General features: G+C 43.5%; 1 pseudogene; it reads left to right on the top strand.

The window, feature by feature from the left end:
* Window positions 1-1754: 1754 nt before the first annotated feature.
* Window positions 1755-18900, top strand: LOC143629128 (glycosyltransferase family 92 protein Os08g0121900 pseudogene; annotated as a pseudogene).
* Window positions 18901-20874: the final 1974 nt, after the last annotated feature.

The following is a 20874-nucleotide window of genomic DNA, read 5'->3' as shown; positions in this document are numbered from 1 at the left end:
TATCTTTTGAAAAGACAAACCAAACACTATTTTATTACATGTTTTTATAAGACTCAATTATCATGGAAACAAGAGGACACAATGGTCAAAAGGATATAAAGCTTTGCTTCTTTTTTTTGTATGGTTTATTTTTCTTCCACATGGTTTTGAATTTTCGGCCACTTGGACTTGATGGTTAACTACTTTTATTTTCTTTGACTAATATTTTCCACCATATATTTTGTTAAATTTTATAATTTTTTGTTATATTTGTAAATGATAAAATCTCCTATCATATGAAAATCTTTTAACTTAACTTTAATACTATTGTGTTCTTCATTACAAGATTGCATCCTTAAACTCATAAAATCTCAACGAATAAATCATCGTTTTATGCGGTAATAGATACAAGAATTCTTGGTAGAGGCAAAATACGGGGCGGGTAATATGATGTCGTTATGTATAACTTAAAAACATTGTTTGGTAAATATGATACAAATATGCTATCTTATAATTCTCTACGTGTTCTCACTAAAATCAGATAATTAAGAGTTGAAAGGAACAATTATAGGTTGGGATTTTGGAAATTATATAAGACAGATTTTAACTTGAAGATGACACCATTTTAAAAAAACATTTCCATAGGTCCTAACAAATAAATAATTAACGTATTTAAATAATTGTTTATACCTATAGGTAAATTATTACACACAAAAAATTTAATAAAAAAATAATTATATAATTTTGGTGAAATGTCACAAAATAGTAACAAAATTTCAAAAATGTTTCAATTAAGTCATGCATTTTGTGTCCAAACTGAATCACTAAACATTCAAATAGAGCCATCATCGGAATATTTTTGCGTTAAGAATGAAATGGACGAGAAAATATTGGGGTCTTGATTTCCAATATACATGATTATGTTTAAAAAAACACATGTTAATAATATGAAAAAAAATACCTAAAATCCACATCATCAGTCCACATCAACATAAAAAATTTGCTAACTGAACCCAAAAAGAAAAAATACTAAAATTTTGTTAAAATCTATAACTTAAATAAAACATAAAAGTTGAATGACTTAATTAAAACACGTTTAAAACTTAAGTGAAATAATTAAAATTATTCTAAAACTTTGTTACCATTATTCAAATAAATGCCTCTATGGCAGATGGCTCTATGTTAGATAACTGGGCTTAAAACTGTTCAAAATACTTATTTCATTTGAATGATTCCCTTTGTTGGGTAATTGGGCTTAAAACTATTACACAACACATTATTAGTTCAAGTTGATTCAAGCTCAACTTGGAAAGCACCAACTAATCATGACAGTCCATCATGCACATGGTATAATAAACAGTTAAGTATAGTATCCGTTAATTTATCAAGATCGAACTTAAAGTGAAGGTCGGGTCAAGCTCGTTCCCTGTTCGAGTTCCTATGGTCAATTCAGCACAGATATTTCCTTGATTAGTTGATATAGAACAAGTGGCTACACTACTACCTAGATTATTCAATTCATCAGTTGTTCTAAGTAACCACAAAAATATCACAAGATGCTTAAGCCAAATTGCTTTGGGATGTGCCAATTTGTTTTAGGTAAAAACTAAGTCACATATTTACACTATTCAAAACAAAATTAGGCGGGCTAACACAAAGTGTACCTACAAGGATTCTAGGGCCACTTGGCCAAACCCAATATAAGTACTGTTTAACATGTACACGACCCATTCGGCTCATTTCAAAAACATTAATCTTAACCCATTTATCTAAACATGTCAAATGGTATGACAAATGAGATGACAGGTAATAATCAAGTTGTGAACATGTTAATCATGTTGGTGGGTTGCAAAAGAATGGGTTAAAGAGGTGATGATCGTCGTTTGAGTCAATCAAAAACCTAATTATTCTAAATAGATAGAGCAAGTAGGGTATCGTATCACAAGGAGTATGTGGTCATTGCAATTCGTGTAACAGATTTAATATTATGAAGTAAATGGTTTTAGTGCTGATCACACAGCAATAGTTTAAATTAAGAGAACTAAGCAACAAACGTAGAAGCGAGTTGTAAACAGTTAACAAAGCAAATCACACCCCGGAATTCAAGTAAGCAACCAAACAGTATCTCATGCAACCTAACAGATTTATTATTAACGATTAACTAAAAACTGGTCAACCAGACAAAACCTTAGACGTCAACAATTACTTTACACACGGCACTGGTTATCAAACAGTCCTTGCCAGTGTGACTCAGTTAAGGGTAATTGTACGTTTTATCGTATTCAATCTAACCAAACAGTTATATGACTAATTATCTAGCAACTGGTAACAGATCGTTCAGGCCAACGTAAACCTAAACCGACCGAACACACAGAAATACTAAACATCAATAATCATATATCAATCATCAATAATCAAAACATAAGTATTCTTAATCACAAGAGAAAAACTGTAAAGAGTTACAAACTATACATCCCGGGTGCGATTCTAGGAGATTAGCCGAGCCTAGACATCATTGAATCTTCGATATGGATGATAGAAATCATATGTAGGATCTTCACACGAGCTAGGATGGTAGAAATCGCCTTTAGGACTGCTGGAAATCGCCTCTTGGTTGTAAGAATGGAGTTAGGGTTTTCTTTTGATGAAAAATAAGTTATAAACTCAAAATTCCGTCTGCACACGCGGCGGGGCCTTCTTAAGGGTCGATCGCGTACCGCGACCTAAGAAAACCTCATATTTGGATTCCTCTCGTCGAGAAACCCAAAAATTCATATATTATGGCTCCCGTAACTCATTTTCTAGCTCAGGATATGCTCGTTTTACTTCAAGGTCGCATTTTGTCAATCCATCTTGTTCAGTTTTAGCATTGGCTTATGATTTCTCATCCATACTCTTCCCGAATCCTTGTAATACTTCCAAAGACATTAAATCATACTTCAGTCTTCCCGAGATATCATTCCATGCTCGTACAGGTCTCGCATTTAGCATCTTTAACGATCAATTACCTGAAATACAAAAGCACGTATGAAGTACCAAAGTTCTAACAATATAATCAATAAAACTACATAATTAATACATTAATATATATACAAAATACCCGACCATCTCATCCCCACACCTATCTTTTGCTTGCCCTCAAGCAAAACTCTAAAGTAAACACTAACTTCCATCATAGGTATGTGAATTATCGCCATTAATACTAGTAAGGTTTAAGGTCATACCCAGTTTCCCAGACTGAAACTTTCTAGATTGACATCCCACAAAAACGATTAAGTGCTATAATAAAAACAATAGAGCCGTCCAAACGAGTGTACTTTGTTTCCGGTTAAAGCATACATGTTCATACCCCTCACACTATCAACACTCCTCTCGGTTTAATATCTGGACTAGCAAAAGATGTGCCAGTATATGTCTCTGCTCTCAAATACCAAATATGAGTCACAACTTAATAAGCTTGCAGGCCAGTCTTATCTCCATCCATTACCCACCGGTTGCATAAAGACTCGGACTAAGGTTTTGCTGGGGCTTAGGTTGGGTGCGGAATAGGCATATTTAGTGACTAAGGTGGATGTAACCCAGTTTACAAATATACAAACAACTAATCACAAATAAACAGATTGCTAATTACATAACTGAATAAGAACTGACTTTCTGAAGCAATACACTGAAGCAACTGATAGACAATACACTGAAGCAAATAATTATATAACTCTGACAAACACATATTTACAACTCAACCGAGACATACATACATTGTGTACTATGCTCAACAACTGACTATATACAACTCGATAACGAACTGGATTTCATCACACAGGGTTAAAATAAAGTGAAGGCCAAGGCTGAAATGGTGTGTAATGTCTGGTTTAGCAAATAAACAGGAATTAGGTCCAAACGGGCTCTTAGGGGGATATTGTCGGGTAAGGAAATTTATTTAGTGGAGGAAAAGTGTATGTAAAGGTTTTCTAAAATCCTAATCTCCATACAGGTGGTGGTATTAAGATCTCGATAAGCATGTGACAAGCAAGTTCTAACTCTGTAAAACATACCGGTTTCCCTTAAACAATGGTGTAAGACATGTTTTATATCTATTATATAATATTTGTATTAAGTATAGGGGGCCATCTCACAATATGTCTGGAATAATGGACTGCCGATATGAAACATGTATACCCGTCCCCTTGACTCGTTATCCCCGCCTAAACGACCCCATTTTCAACTTCTCTTTTTGAAAACATTCGTGAGTAAAACTATCGAGAAGCTGAAAAACCAACCATGACCAGAAACCTATAACTTGGCATTAATGACAATATGTTACGAGACGATTCGGCTTACTAGGTTTATTTGTAACTGTAATTGTATTTGCTTTCGTTTTGTATTTGTATTTATCTCATTGTTAAGCATCATGTTATTATGCTTATTAAAGCAATAAAAACAAAAATAAATTATACTTAGTTATGCACACATATGTGGTGTTCATGAATTACTCTACTCGATATGAATTCGTTAAATGTTTAAATCAAACTAAGGTTAACGAGGATGAGGCCGAACTCAAGTATACATTGAATTTCATTTCAAAAAACAAGTTATGTCGAAAATTTACTTCTAAATATAAATTAAATCCTTATATGGTTCTTCACATTTTTATGATACTGAAAATTTGCACACACAAATTATATGCTTGTGCGTATTTGTAGTTGTGGCAAATGAAAAAAGAAAAGAAAAAAAAAAGCTATACGTTGGTTTGTAAGACAAGGCAAATACGTTGGTTTGCAGCAGTTTAGCTTAAATTTGTGTTTTCAGTTATATGTTATGGTTGATTTAGTGTTTTTGATCTGTTTGAGTAACTTCATTGCTGCTGTGCTTACACACTGTTTTGAAAGGTTTGATATTATCATTCTTTTAATTGATTCTGTGAGAAAATTTACATTATAGTATTTTGGCCTGTTAGTAAGTTTACCATCAATATGTAATGAAATGCTATTGTAGTTTTTTAAAGTTATACTGCTTTCTATTGATTTTGTGATGAATATTACAGTATGTGTTTGTTTTTATTTTGTAGCTGGTCTAGCTGTATTTAAATATCTATTTAATTGTTTCTGTTCAGTTTATTTTCAAAAGTTTCATGCTGTTTCAGTTTATTATTTTTTTATTAAATTAATTTATATTTTTTGATTTCAATATTTGGCAATTGATTTTGAATTAATGGAGTTTGTGGTCTGTTTGGAAGGCCTTGGAGCAAACTTGAGTTAGACTTTAAGAACTCGGGTTTCTTTGAAACAATCTTCTGGACAACGGGGCAAGATTAGTAGTGAAAGGGGCCACAAATATTGAAATTGCTTTTGTACTTGTAAGATTGTAGCTGGTATTATTGCGAAAGTTCGGTAATGATTTAAAACCACATGAAGAAAAGCTCCCCCTTTAATTACAAGTATTTAATATGATCAAATTTAGGTGGTGATTACTAGTTCACATGGATGTTTTGTACTAGTGAGGTCACCTAGTTGCTTTCAGAACAATAATGTATACTCGGTACTTAGGGTAGTTTTATAATTCATATTATGCACATTGTTTACAAGTGGTAACTGATGCAAAAGTGAGCTTAGACACTAGATAAATGTATATATGAGTTTTAGGTTCTATTATAAGACCATCAACGATGGATATATAAACAAATGTGATGTTTGTTATGGCCGATCATCGCATTGCACATTCTTGATGAACTTACAGGTGTTTCTCCGTATCATGGATTTTTGGGCTACCGAATTACATTAAGTTATTAAAATGTAAAAGGAACCAAAGATAAAGTTATAGATGTATAATTGTTGTATGGACTAACACATTGCAAAGTTTGCTTATAGAAATTTGTGACTTTCGCCTACGTAAATCCTACAAATCTTTTTAATAACAAACTAACATGGTTCTAATCTAACACTTCTATCAATCGTAAATACTTGCACTTTGCATGATTTGAACCCTCCTCCACATGTAGAATAGAGGGAGACATTTTACCACTTCTATGTCCATCGAGGGCACGTAAATCCTCTAATAAACTTCTTTTTTGACACTCTTAACAAATTGCATTAACAAAACGGCAGAGCCCAGTTGGACCCAGCAGAGCCCAGTTGGACCCGCAAGACTCACCTTGAATAGGGACGTCTGCGCAATGACCAACTGCTCCAGCAGGACCCACCATGCTCAGAGAACCTTACGCGCAGTACGCCAGCTGTACCCGCAGGGAAAGCCTCCCAATGGCGAAGTACCCCGCCTGTTCCCGCAGCTGCGGATACAAGCCATCAGGGAAGGCTACCCGCACTAACAGCAAGGCTACACGCACAAGGCATTCGCTACTTCAGTAGTCACATGAAGGAATGAGCAAGGCGGGAATACTCCCGCCTAAATGAGCCAGTCCGTATGCTTCTGGAAGGTCTTTCGTACTATACCTACTAAGGTATGGGCGGAACAGACAATTTGACCAGAGCAGCCCATGAACCAATCACAGGGTGACAGCTCACCGACAACAATACGAGGAGGAGCATCCTCTAGTACTGTTTGTCACTATTAGCCGCTGCCTACTCACCAACCCTTACGATGGGACGTGCGCAGCCTACAGTTGGTGGAACAGTGCGTAGCCGGCAGTAAAGGAACAGTATACAGCCGACCTTTACTGTTGGCCGTAGCCTATCCACCAACCAGCATGGCATGTGCGTAGTCCACTGTTGGTAGAACATGAATACTATTCAGCCGGCTGTACCTTCTAGGAAACCTACCTTCGGCTATAAATACTCCAACACCTTGGAATGGTAAGGACATGATCTGATATCTCAATCTCTGATTCTCACGCCGGAGGGTGGTCACAAGGAGGAACCCCCCCCCCTTCTCAGTGACGAGCTTACGGTGTCTGTTTTGCAGGTCCCCTGAAGAACAACCTTCTCTGCTGGACCTCATCCTCGTGGGAAACATTACTTAACCCCCAGATTATCTAGAATCTGCCCGTGGGTTCACTTAGTGTTTCTTCATTGGCGCCATCCGTGCATAAAAGCTAGAACTAATTTAGTTTTTTCAAAATTTCTGAAGAAATGGTTAACGTTACTCCGGTCCCAAGGCCAGTAACCGACCAAGAAACCCCGGTAACCACAACCCCAGCAACTGGGGGGAACACCGGCGGTTATACAAATCTTACGAACACTACCCCGACTACCCAAGCCGGGGCAAGTGCAGTAAATATTCCACTGGGGTTCACTGATGCCCAGTTGGAAAAACGAACGAGGGCCCCTCGCCAAACACTAGATCAAGTGAAGGCGTGGGCCGAAGCACGTCAGAGAGAGTTCCAAGCTGAATTGGATGAACGCTTGCGTTCAGTTCAACAGGCTGACGAATTCGGCAGTACTCGCCAACATCTCAATATGAACAGCGAGTGCGAGTACTCAGACGAGGAGAGAGAAGAATCCGATACCGACGCAAACCCTCGCCATAAGGCGAAAGGGAAGCGTAAGGAAACGGACTTCCAGCCGAAAAGGAATTTTGGGGAAGCTTTTAAACCAACGAATGCGGAGAGAAACCCGCGTGACTTCTCCAAAACCTTTAGGCCAACTGCTACAAATGCAGGAAAGTCAAAGTTCGCAAGGGACATTGCGGAAGCAATCGCCCCGAGAAGTGCCAAACAAATGTCCAACATTGGCACTTATGATGGTCTATCCGACCCAGACGACCACTTGAACAGATTCATTGCGGGGGCAACCGTCAGTAACTGGACGGAACCCACGTGGTGTTATATGTTCCAGATGACTCTGGTTGGAGCGGCCAGGGCATGGTTCGATCGTTTACCGGTCCACCACATATATGACTGGGCGGACTTTCAGAACAAGTTCAGCCAGCACTTCAGCCAACAGAGGAAATATACTGAAGAACAGTGGACGATCCTCAACTGCGTTAGAGAGGAGGATGAATCTTTACTAGACTTCATCACCCGCTTCAACTCCAAAAAGCTAAGTCTCGGCAACATAAGTGAAGATCTTGTTCGCGCCGCTTTCATCCAAGGCGCCGAATACCCAGAGCTTATCCGCACATTGACGGGTAAGGATGGCATGCCATCAACATGGGATGCCATCATGACGGCGGCCAAGCGCTTTGCCGAGACGGAGAAGCAACTGGGAAGGGATCTTCCCCAGAGTACACACCTCTACACGCAGAGGACAAGAGAGAACAATGTTCGGATCGCCCGGCAGAACAAAAAGAGGAAGCTAGGTATCTGACAGTCAAGGGTAAACTTTGACACCTCATCCAGCTCTCACCCTCTTGTTGGCGGAAGAAATCACACACACCCTTCAAGCCAAAAGCACCGGTGGACGCCACTCACCAAAAGCGTCACGGAGATATTTGCCACTGAAAAGCTACCGTGGCCAAAAGCTCCAATGATCCGGCAGCGACCTAATGCGGATCAGAGCAAATCCTGTGACTTCCACGGGACAAAAGGTCATGGTACGGAAGAGTGTACATCCTTGAAGGATATTGTTGAAGCATTCGTCAAGGATGGAAGACTGGCACACCTGGTGGCATCAATCAAGAAGGGAGGACGGAACGACAACCGGTACCGAGGCAACGGACGAAAGCCTGTTGACATCAGCATCAACATGGTTCATGGTAATATCAGAGGAAGAAAAAGGCGAACGATAGAACCATGTGCGTGGAAGGAAGCTGAGGTGCGCTTCCCGCGAGTGCCAGGAGGACCCAGCAAAGAAGGCCCTATCGTCATCAAAAGCCAGCTGGGGCACTACATCACCTCCCGCACTCTTGCTGACAACGGCGCCTCGTCAACGGTGATGTACAGGCAGTTCTTCGACAAGCTAGATGACGAAGACAAGGAACGCCTGGAAACGATCTGCGCCTCGATAGAAGGGTTTGATGGCAGCACAAACACCCCCCTGGGTATCCTATCTTTCCTCGTCACTCTTACGGATGGGAAACACTCCCGCACAGAAGATGTGGACTTTGTCGTGATGAGGAAGCCACACCACACATACGACATTCTCTTCGGGAGAGACGGGATGGCAAGATTCAACGCCGTGGTATCCTCAGTCCACGGCATGATGGGATGGCCAACAGCTGAGGGTGTAGCGATGATCACCGGCATTCCCCAGGTATGCATCGCATCTGTCTCATCTAAACCCAAACCAAAGATGGCTAAACCAACCATCACCGAACCAGAAAGATGGGCCTTCAACGGCAAGTACCCGGACCAGGCCGTCTCCATTGGCCCAACAATTGTTGATCCCACACGCACCTTACTCAAGCGCTTATTACAAAAGAACGCTGACATCTTCGCGTGGACACCAGCTGACATGACTGGTGTACCCCGAAGTAAGGCAGAGCATAAGCTCAAATGCGATCCGGCTGTTACGCCGATCGTACAAAAGCGCAGAGTAATGGGGCCAGAACAAACTAACGCGAGTAGAACCCAAGTCAAGGAACTCCTTGACGCAGGCATCGTACGCGTTAGTAGATATCAAACTTGGGTTGCAAATCCCGTTATGGTACCGAAGAATAACAAACAATGGCGCATGTGCATAGATTTCAAAGACTTGAACAAAGCATGCCCCAAAGATTGTTATCCGTTACCTGAAATTGATCTTAAGGTGGACTCGTTGGCACCATTCCGCCTTAAATGCTTCCTGGACGCGTATAAGGGGTACCATCAAATCCACATGGCCGTTGATGATCTGGACAAAACCGCTTTTCGGACGCCCGATGGCACATTTTGTTACTAAATGATGCCATTCGGACTTAAGAATGCCGGGTCCACATACCAACGCCTGATGGACAGCCAGTTTCATGCCCAAATTGGGAGGAACTTGGAAGTCTACATGGATGACTTGGTCATCAAAAGCCCTGACCCAGAAGCGATGTTGAAAGACATCGAAGAAACTTTCAACACGCTCAGGAAGATAAACATGAAGCTCAACCCGAGCAAGTGTGCCTTTGGAATGGAAGAAGGGAAGTTCTTGGGGGTCATCGTCACTAAAGATGGCTTCAGAGCGAACCCTGAAAAGGTCGAAGCCATTATCAAAATGGAATCACCTACTACCATTAAACAGGCTCAGACACTGAATGGACGACTAGTGGCACTTAATCGCTTTTTGGCAAACCACGCGGATAAGTCGTTTCCCTTCGTGTCAACATTGAGAAACTGTTTAAAGAAAACGCACTTCCGCTGGACACCAGAAGCGGAAGCAGCTTTTCAGGAGATTCGGTCACGCTTGATCGAACTCCCAACGCTGACAGCACCAAAAGCGGGAGAGGAGTTAATCCTATACCTTTCCGCAACTGATAGAGCAACCGGGGCAGTCCTGCTAGTAGAACGAAAAGGCATCCAGATGCCAATCTATTATGTCAGCCGTATCCAAACAGACGTAGAAACCCGGTACTCTACCCTCGAAAAATTAGTCTTAGCACTTATACACGCTTCACGCAGGCTAAGACGATATTTCCAGGGTCACCCAATCACCATTCTCTCCAACTTCAAACTTGCAAACGTTCTAGGCAAACCCGAGTTATCGGGACGCCTAGCCAAATGGGCAATTGAGTTGGGGGAATACGCGATAAAGTATAAGCCAAGACCAGCCATAAAAGGCCAAGTTCTGGCCGACTTTATTGCAGAAGTGCCTGTATCGCGGGAAAAAGAGTGCCAGGAAGAGGCTCAACCCTCTCCAGCACAAGACATCAATGATGTCTGGCGACTCTACACTGATGGAGCAGCCAGTAACGAGGGTTCAGGCGCAGGGCTGAAACTAACCAACCCAGCGGGCCAAGAATACACTTACGCTATTCGACTGGATTTTCCAAGTACGAATAACGAAGCCGAGTATGAGGCATTCTTGGCTGGGCTGAGAATTGCGCGTAAGATGGGAGTGAAAAACTTGGAAGCCCACGTGGATTCCATGTTAGTAGCCAATCAAATCAACGGGACGTACACAGCCGTGAACGACACAATGGCCCTGTACCTCGCACAAGCAAAATCCCTTATGCGCGATTTCAACGACTGCAAAGTCATACACGTCAAGCGAAGTGAAAACAAATCTGCGGATGCGTTAAGCAAGCTTGCATCATTAGCCTTCACCCACTTAGGAAAGGATATCCGCATAGAACTCATCGAGACACCTTCGGTCCCGCACAAGGAAATTTGTGTCATCCAAACCGGCACGGAAACGTGGATGACACCAATAATAAAATACCTTGCGGCAGGTACACTACCAGAGTCAAAAACACAGGCAAGAAAACTACGCTGTAAAGCACTGAATTATCAATTCATCGATGACATCCTTTACAGACGTAACTTTCTTGGCCCACTCTTAAGATGCGTGGACAACCAAGATGCTGACTACCTTCTGAGGGAAGTACACGAAGGCATCTGTGGAGTACACGCAGGTCCCCGCGCTGTTGTAGCTAAGCTAAACAACGCGGGATACTTTTGGCCGGGGATGCATACGGATGCGCTGGCATACATCAAAAAATGCAGGTCTTGCCAGCTTTACGCACCCAACACGCACCGCCCGAAGAATGAACTTGTTCCAGTCACTTCTTCATGGCCATTTCAGAAGTGGGCCATCGATGTGACAGGCCCATTTCCTACAGCAGCAGGAAATGTTCAGTTCCTAGTGGTAGCCATCGACTACTTCACCAAGTGGATAGAAGCAAAACCTTTAGCCCAAACAACCGCGAAACATATCAAAAAATTTATTTGAGAATTTATTATTTGTCGTTTTGGACTTCCACAGAATTTGGTTAGCGACAACGGCACCAACTTTGCTGACAAGAAGCTACAACAGTGGCTGAAAGAACTTCAAATCACCCACACCTTTACCTCAGTGGCACACCCGCAAGGTAATGGTGAGGTGGAAAGAGCAAATAAGAGCATCGTCGAAGGCATAAAGAAAAGACTCTTGGAACACAGATCCGGCTGGGTGGACGAGCTTCCGCACGTCCTTTGGGCAAACAGAACGCTGAAGAAGGCCAGTACGGGAGAAACCCCGTTCAGTCTCACTTATGGCACTGAAGCCATGGTCCCGGTCGGAATTGGTTTACCCTCACCAAGGGTCTTGATTCAGCCAGGAGACAATGATGCGGAAAGACGGTTGGACCTTATGCTAACCGAGGAACGCAGAGACTTAGCCGCAGTGCGTGAAGAGAACTACAAGCGACAAATGCAAAAGTACTACAACACGCGGGTAAAACTCTGCAACTTCAATGTAGGAGACTACATACTGCGTAACAACGAGGCTTCGAACCAAGAACGCCCAGGAAAGCTGGCCCCGGTGTGGGAAGGGCCATACATTATCAAAGAAGTCCTGGGAAAGGGCGCATACCGGCTCGAAAGGCTCGATGGCACTCCCATCCCAAGAACATGGAATGGAGCTCAATTACGCAAATGTTATATGTAGATCAATTCCAAACTTGTAAAGAAAAGACCTAGAGCCAATTCTAATGGAAATGATTCTCCTTTCACAATGTGTTGATAGCCTTACCTTTATACTTATGAACTTCCCACACTGGTGCCGGTATTCACCGCATAAATGGGGGAAGAAGTAAGTCGTTACGTGTGGAAGGCGGCAAAACCCGCATAAACACAACGCTAAAAATAAGGAAAACCTACACGCAGGTCAGATGTAAGTAAAGTTTAGCCATCCTTGTAAGTGTAAGTGACGGTCTTACCCGCACAATCACGAACAAGGAAGCAAAACTTCAACCTATCATCTACCACGTTCAAAGGTTAACTTATTCTGAACACTTAGAAAATTTCAAAGGAAAAGATGAGGAAAACTTCCACGCAGGTCAGATATAAGTAAAGTTAAGCCATCCTACTAAGTGTAAGTGACGGTCATACCCGCACAATCATGAAAGAGGAAACGAAACAAACTTATAATTTACCACGTTAAAAAGTTAACTTATCTAAGTACTAAAGAAATTACTAAGTTAGATCAAAACATGCGTAAAATAAACAAGGAAAAGAACAAACACAATCTTTATTTCATCAAATTCAAATATTACAAAGATAGCTATACAAAAGCAAAAATCTACGCTAATGGTGGAAATGGATCTTCAGAATCAGGCTTCAGGACCACTTCCACTTGGACCCGCTCCATCAGTAGAGCGTGGTGGTTCAAGGAAGGCTTTAAGAATAGCTAGCCCATCATCAGCAGCAGCGAATTCGTTCACCTTCTCCACCACAGGATGCGAGAAGGCGGCATACTGGTTCACTGCTTGGTCATAAACAGCTTCAGTATCAACATTGTACAAAGGGAAGTTGGAAGGCGGGATGCCTTTCTCAACGAACCCTAGACCAAGCAGGAAGCCGACCTTTTCCCCATCCTCGTGAGAAGCGTTGAGGGCTGCGCTCATAGCATCATCATAAGAGGTCTCAGCAAAGACCCGATGCACAACCTACAAAAGAAAATATACAAGTGTCAAAACCTTTTCTATTTACAAAGAAAAGCGTAAAGACAAGAAAAGCTTACCTGAGACAACGCTTCTCGAAGAAGCCATTCCTTGGCAACCAGGGCTTCTTGGAGGGCAGCTTGAGCTTCGTTACGGGCGCGATCGGCTTCACTCTTGTTGAGGTTGGCAAGCAACACTTCTTTAGCCGCAGCCTCTTCGACGCCCTTCAGCTTACGCTCAGCATGGTCAAGCACCCCCCTCTGGTCCAGGATTTCTTGGAGCTTTTTGGCGTCTTCCATCGCCAAGGCATCATGAGCCTGCTGGAGAGCCTCTAATTTGGCTTTAAGCTCCTCATTCTCCACGCGTAGAGGCTCAGCAACAGCTTCAGCCTTGGTGGCCCTCTCGGTTGCGTTCCTTGCAGTTTCCTTAGCCAGCCGAAGCTGTTCATTAACAGCTTGGGCAGCCTTGGAACGGGCCTCGAGCTGGGCCTGAACTTCAACCTCGAGGGCCTTGAAGGCCTTCTCCTTCTCCGCAGCCACTGCGGTAAGTTTTTGGTTCTCCTCCCGGACAGCCCGCGCCTGAGCTACTTCTTTAACGCGAGCTGCTTTCAACTTGTCGTTTTCACGACAAAGCAGCTCGACGCGCGGCTGCATCCGGGCCGGGAGAACCCGAAGCTCATTGCTTAGCCTACCCTCCTGGTAGCTAGCCATGGCTTCCCCCAACGCATCACTAGGAGCAGCGTGACGAGCCCACTCCACGCACTCCACAGGGGTGCGAAGGGTTGTTCCTCGGCGAATGTTCCATCGTGGAACATACACTTCATTGGAATCCGACACTGCAAAAAACATAAAGCAGTTAGGAAAAGATGATATAAAAAAAAGTAATATATAAAATAGGCCAAAAGAACCCTACGCACCTGTAGGGTCAATAACAGGCCGATAGCCGCCGAACCCATCACCTGAACCCAAGGGAAACCCATCCAAGAGGTCAGGCAGATGGGAAGGTGGCAGAGATTGGCGAGAAGCCCCATGCGTACCTGATGGATCGGCCGTCGTTGCCGATGACGGGGGCATGGTAGCAGCCACCGCGGTCGCCGCCGCGGAATCCGCAGCAATAGTAACCGCCGGCTCGGTGAAAGATGCTGTAAAAATAGCACTCACAGCCGGCGGTGACGTCATCACAGCTGGAACAGTCGGCTCAAAGGAGTGAGCAACTGAACCAGCGGAAGCAGGCGCAGGCGCCTGGGTCGACGCCTCAGGTAGGCTGACCAAGCCTACCGTCATTGGCGGAGAGGTACTCCTCTGCGCTCCACCCTGGAATGCGTCAACATCCACGCCTGCGTAAAGAAGACAAGTGTTAAACGACATTAAACTATGAAGCTAAAGATAAAGGAAGTTTGTACTTACGGGTTTTTTTGAGCCTAAAGGTACGGAGAGGCGGGGACGAACCCGATGGAGCCGGCCTCTTCACGCCGGTCACCGTCGTCATCCTGGGCTCTTCGGTGACAGTTGTCAGAGCCTCCGGAATGGTGATCTTATCACCACCGGGATTCCCCGCCACCTCTTCGCTCTCGGTCTCCGAGTCAGACCGAGGCGCTGGATCGGCTGTGGAGGCCACCTTCTCCTTCCCCTTCCCGCCGGCAGCCTTCTTCTTCCGCACCAACGGAGGACCATCTGCGGATTCCTCATCAGAACATACGATTAGAGGAATTCCAGCAGAGGTTTCAACATTGAGGGGTCGATGGTCGAATAGCGCCTTACTTGGCCGACGGGCGCTAAGGATCTCATGGCCTAGCGGATAGACCTCCACGAACCGATCCGCCGTTTGTTCTAGGATGGGCAACTCGTTCTCGTCTAGAGCGCGAGTACCCATCCGAGCGGGACCGTCAGCCTCCCGCGGGTTCAAGAGCGACTGCAAGTCGTTCCCCTCTGAAATAAACAGGAAAAAAGTTAGAAGAGATTCTAAATCAACAAAAAGAAAGAAAGCATACCGTAAGGAACAGAGTTCGAACCGTATTCGAGGACGATTGGGATCTTATGCGCATCCGCAGCCTTCCACACCCGGCTCATCCCCAGCATCACCATCCCGGACTCCGCAAACCGGTAAACCGGAGATTGGACTCGGGATATCTTCGAAAACCATTCCGCCTCCTCGTAGTTGGAGGCGTGAAGGCTGGGAAGTACTTGCCCATTCTTAAACTTCATGGCAAGGGGGATGGCGCGAGCGGAGATGTAGAAGAACTCCCGCTTCCACGCGCGAAGACTGCGCTCGGTTGCGCAAATCTTCAAACCCTTGATCCGGGTTATCAACGTGTACCACCCCTGGATGCACCTCCAAGTGTAGAAGGTCATCAGGCGGTCAACATAGGGCTCAATGCCCAAAACCCGGCACACCCACTCGAAGTGGCGAATCTTGGCGATCGCCATAGGGTGCAACTCGGTCAAATGAACACCGTGCCTCTCAAGGACACGGTAAACAAACTTTGTCAATGGGAACCTAAGATTCCCATAAACAAAGAATGCAGCATAAACCCCGATCTTGCCTCTGGGGGCATCGTACACCGTCTGATGGGGTTCAGGAAACTCAGGCTCGAGAGACTCGAGCATGAACTTCCTGACGACGTACCGATACAGATCGCCAGGCAGAGCACACTGGCACTCGCCAGCAGTACTCTTGTCATCAGCTGTAGATTCGAGATCAGGAGACATCTTGTAAAAGAAGAAGAAAACGATTTCGGGAGAATGCTTGCCTGAAAAGGAGAGTATTCGCCGGAAATCGCAAAGAAGATGAAGAGAAGAGTGAAAGTGTGGATTACAAAGAACCCTCTCCCCCTTTATATACTAATCGCAATTAATGCGATGAAATTAATGCGGAAGAGAGAGAAAACGAAGGTGCAATGAAACTATGACACGTGGCAAAAAGCAAGCTGGCAACAGCTGTTGACAGGACGCATACCATTAATTTCGCGGCCACGCGCCCGAAAAATCGCGCCCACGCGCCTGAAAAAGCGTCTGGAATGACCATGTACTGTCACGTCACCATATCTTCCTGCACGTCCTGACACAGTCAGAAGAAACCGTCGCACGACGTGTCAGAGGTTTGGACTGTTCTTATCCTTCCACCAACTCTTCGAATTTCAAAATTCAAAATTCAAAAAGATTCAAAAGTAAGCGGGAAAATACCCCTTACCTTGGCAACCAAGTAACTGTAAGACAGGTGCGGGTACAGTGTTAAGGCAAAACCCTTCACATACTTAGCACCTGCAAGGAATTGAAGCCAAGAATTCCTCGGCAACCAAGTAACCGTAAGACGGATGCGGGTACAGTGTTAAGGCAAAACCCTTCACATACTTAGCACCCGCAGGGAATTGACGCCAGGAATACCTTGGAAGTAAAGTAACCGTAAGACAAGTGCGGGTACAGTGTCAAGGCAAAACCCTTCACATACTTAGCACTCTGCAGGGAATTCAAACCAAGAAGGATCTTCTGGGCCATGCTGGCGGAAACGGGAATAACATCCCCGCATGACGGGAACGTCGAGAACTATATTGTTCGAAACTCCATGATGGGATTGGTGGTTTTAGCATAATTGATCAGTATGTTGAAAACTACCAAAACCCCACGGAGAATCCACACAAGTGGGACTCAACGCTCCTGACGTACGAGTAGGTTACAAACCTACCCGCTTCACACCCAAAGATCAAGCAGAAAAGTCGGGAATTTCTGCGTGACATCAGGAAAACCGCGGGAAGAATCACCACGGAAAACCGAAAAACTAAACCCTTTTCAAAAACCCCTTGCTAAGTCCAAAAGTTCACCTCACTTATTAATAATTCATGAGAAGAACATTGGACTGGGGGGACTTGAAGAGGTAGGTCCCAGCAGAGCCCAGTTGGACCCGCAAGACTCACCTTGAATAGGGACGTCTGCGCAATGACCAACTGCTCCAGCAGGACCCACCATGCTCAGAGAACCTTACGCGCAGTACGCCAGCTGTACCCGCAGGGAAAGCCTCCCAATGGCGAAGTACCCCGCCTGTTCCCGCAGCTGCGGATACAAGCCATCAGGGAAGGCTACCCGCACTAACAGCAAGGCTACACGCACAAGGCATTCGCTACTTCAGTAGTCACATGAAGGAATGAGCAAGGCGGGAATACTCCCGCCTAAATGAGCCATTCCGTATGCTTCTGGAAGGTCTTTCGTACTATACCTACTAAGGTATGGGCGGAACAGACAATTTGACCAGAGCAGCCCATGAACCAATCACAGGGTGACAGCTCACCGACAACAATACGAGGAGGAGCACCCTCTAGTACTGTTTGTCACTATTAGCCGCTGCCTACTCACCAACCCTTACGATGGGACGTGCGCAGCCTACAGTTGGTGGAACAGTGCGTAGCCGGCAGTAAAGGAACAGTATACAGCCGACCTTTACTGTTGGCCGTAGCCTATCCACCAACCAGCATGGCCTGTGCGTAGTCCACTGTTGGTAGAACAGGAATACTATTCAGCCGGCTGTACCTTCTAGGAAACCTACCTTCGGCTATAAATACTCCAACACCTTGGAATGGTAAGGACATGATCTGATATCTCAATCTTATCTAGCAATCTCTTAATATACACTTATATTCAGAGCAATCTAGTCTGATTCTCACGTCGGAGGGTGGTCACAAGGAGGAACCCCCCCCCCCTTCTCAGTGACGAGCTTACGGTGTCTGTTTTGCAGGTCCCCTGAAGAACAACCTTCTCTGCTGGACCTCATCCTCGTGGGAAACATTACTTAACCCCCATATTATCTAGAATCTGCCCGTGGGTTCACTTAGTGTTTCTTCAGTGGGCATCAGCAAAACCGTCTAAATCACTTTTACAGTCACTTCTACCAACAAAACCTTATGGTCAATTAAGCATTCATTGCTATGAATTTGGCCCGTCAAATCAGACGACCCACCCGTTAACTGGAGTAACACAGGGTTATAACTGTAGAAAAGAGGTTGAAAACCGACATAAATCAATAGTGCTTCTTGAAGCGGTTAACGAATCTTTGCTTAATGTGATTCATCATTTCAAGTTAAAAGACGGGTATAAAAGCAAGGTGAATATTGGGACCATGGTTGTGAACCATTATAAGTACCAAGCGTGGGTCGAGTTCAAGGCCAAGTTTAGGAGAAGGGTGTCTGCTTATGTTGTGGATTGGACCCGTTCGGTTAATTTGAACTCGAATGATCGGGCTCCTGGGCTTGGGCATCTTGTGGTTGAGCCCAATTGTGAAGTGTATGATAACCGGTTGAAACATTTGGCCCGGAGATGGTTTGGTAGGCCCGAAGGGCGATCGGAGTTTCGTATGGATTGGCAAAATATATGAATAGTCGACGTTACTATTTTTTTAATAACAGCTTAGAGGAAACTGTAAAGGGATAAAACGGATAAATCCGTTGACTTTACTCACATTTTGACCTTTTTGTTTAATTCGTAGTGGTCAAAAACTGAATATATGTGGGCTTTGGCCCATCATCTAGCAGTTTATCTGTTTTTAGCCCAATAGTGTGCAGACTTGTAATTCTTTAATAGTGTACAGACAACAGACTTGATATTTTTTTGGGCCAGAAACGTGCAGACTTTAAGTTTAGGTGATCTAGTGAGTATTTTCTCACTTTGGCCCAACAAGTATATAATTTAATAGATACATGTTGATTTTTATATTAAGGCATAAACCATTAAGATCTTACTTATAAGCCCAAATGGCCAATAGATGTGTATATTAGTATATATATTTTGGTTTGGTTTTCTACAATTAAACTTAAACCAAAACATATATATTTTGTTTTTTTGAAAAAAAAAACGTAATCATTGGTTATCAATTTGTATATAATTGTATTTGTTATTATAGTTAATTTGGTTCGTTGTGCGGTTTGATTTTGCTTACGGGTTACTTTTTTAGCTTTACGTGAAGTCATAGTTCTTATAACTAGACCAGATTAGGAAGTGTCGCCATAAGTCATAACCAGTCTTGTTGAGTGAGTACTTTTGAGCAGTCTTAGTGCGGGCTAGTTGGATAGGTTGAACCGGTTAATTAAACTGCATTTGGAAAAAAGTTCGAATAATTATTTTACCACTTCGGTTTCGTATTATAAATATCAATTGGCAATTGATTTTGAATTAATGGAGTTTGTGGTCTGTTTGGAAGGCCTTGGAGCAAACTTGAGTTAGACTTTAAGAACTCGGGTTTCTTTGAAACAATCTTCTGGACAACGGGGCAAGATTAGTAGTGAAAGGGGCCACAAATATTGAAATTGCTTTTGTACTTGTAAGATTGTAGCTGGTATTATTGCGAAAGTTCGGTAATGATTTAAAACCACATGAAGAAAAGCTCCCCCTTTAATTACAAGTATTTAATATGATCAAATTTAGGTGGTGATTACTAGTTCACATGGATGTTTTGTACTAGTGAGGTCACCTAGTTGCTTTCAGAACAATAATGTATACTCGGTACTTAGGGTAGTTTTATAATTCATATTATGCACATTGTTTACAAGTGGTAACTGATGCAAAAGTGAGCTTAGACACTAGATAAATGTATATAAGAGTTTTAGGTTCTATTATAAGACCATCAACGATGGATATATAAACAAATGTGATGTTTGTTATGGCCGATCATCGCATTGCACATTCTTGATGAACTTACAGGTCTTTCTCCGTATCATGGATTTTTGGGCTACCGAATTACATTAAGTTATTAAAATGTAAAAGGAACCAAAGATAAAGTTATAGATGTATAATTGTTGTATGGACTAACACATTGCAAAGTTTGCTTATAGAAATTTGTGACTTTCGCCTACGTAAATCCTACAAATCTTTTTAATAACAAACTAACATGGTTCTAATCTAACACTTCTATCAATCGTAAATACTTGCACTTTGCATGATTTGAACCCTCCTCCACATGTAGAATAGAGGGAGACATTTTACCACTTCTATGTCCATCGAGGGCACGTAAATCCTCTAATAAACTTCTTTTTTGACACTCTTAACAAATTGCATTAACAAAACGGCAGAGCCCAGTTGGACCCAGCAGAGCCCAGTTGGACCCGCAAGACTCACCTTGAATAGGGACGTCTGCGCAATGACCAACTGCTCCAGCAGGACCCACCATGCTCAGAGAACCTTACGCGCAGTACGCCAGCTGTACCCGCAGGGAAAGCCTCCCAATGGCGAAGTACCCCGCCTGTTCCCGCAGCTGCGGATACAAGCCATCAGGGAAGGCTGCCCGCACTAACAGCAAGGCTACACGCACAAGGCATTCGCTACTTCAGTAGTCACATGAAGGAATGAGCAAGGCGGGAATACTCCCGCCTAAATGAGCCAGTCCGTATGCTTCTGGAAGGTCTTTCGTACTATACCTACTAAGGTATGGGCGGAACAGACAATTTGACCAGAGCAGCCCATGAACCAATCACAGGGTGAC

Source organism: Bidens hawaiensis, unplaced genomic scaffold, assembly GCF_021521415.1.
Source record: "Bidens hawaiensis isolate Kalapana, Puna unplaced genomic scaffold, B.hawaiensis_p1.1 tig00000459_1, whole genome shotgun sequence".
Taxonomy (NCBI): Eukaryota; Viridiplantae; Streptophyta; class Magnoliopsida; order Asterales; family Asteraceae; genus Bidens; species Bidens hawaiensis.
Note: the sequence above shows the minus strand (reverse complement) of the source record. Positions and strands in the feature narration are given on the sequence as shown.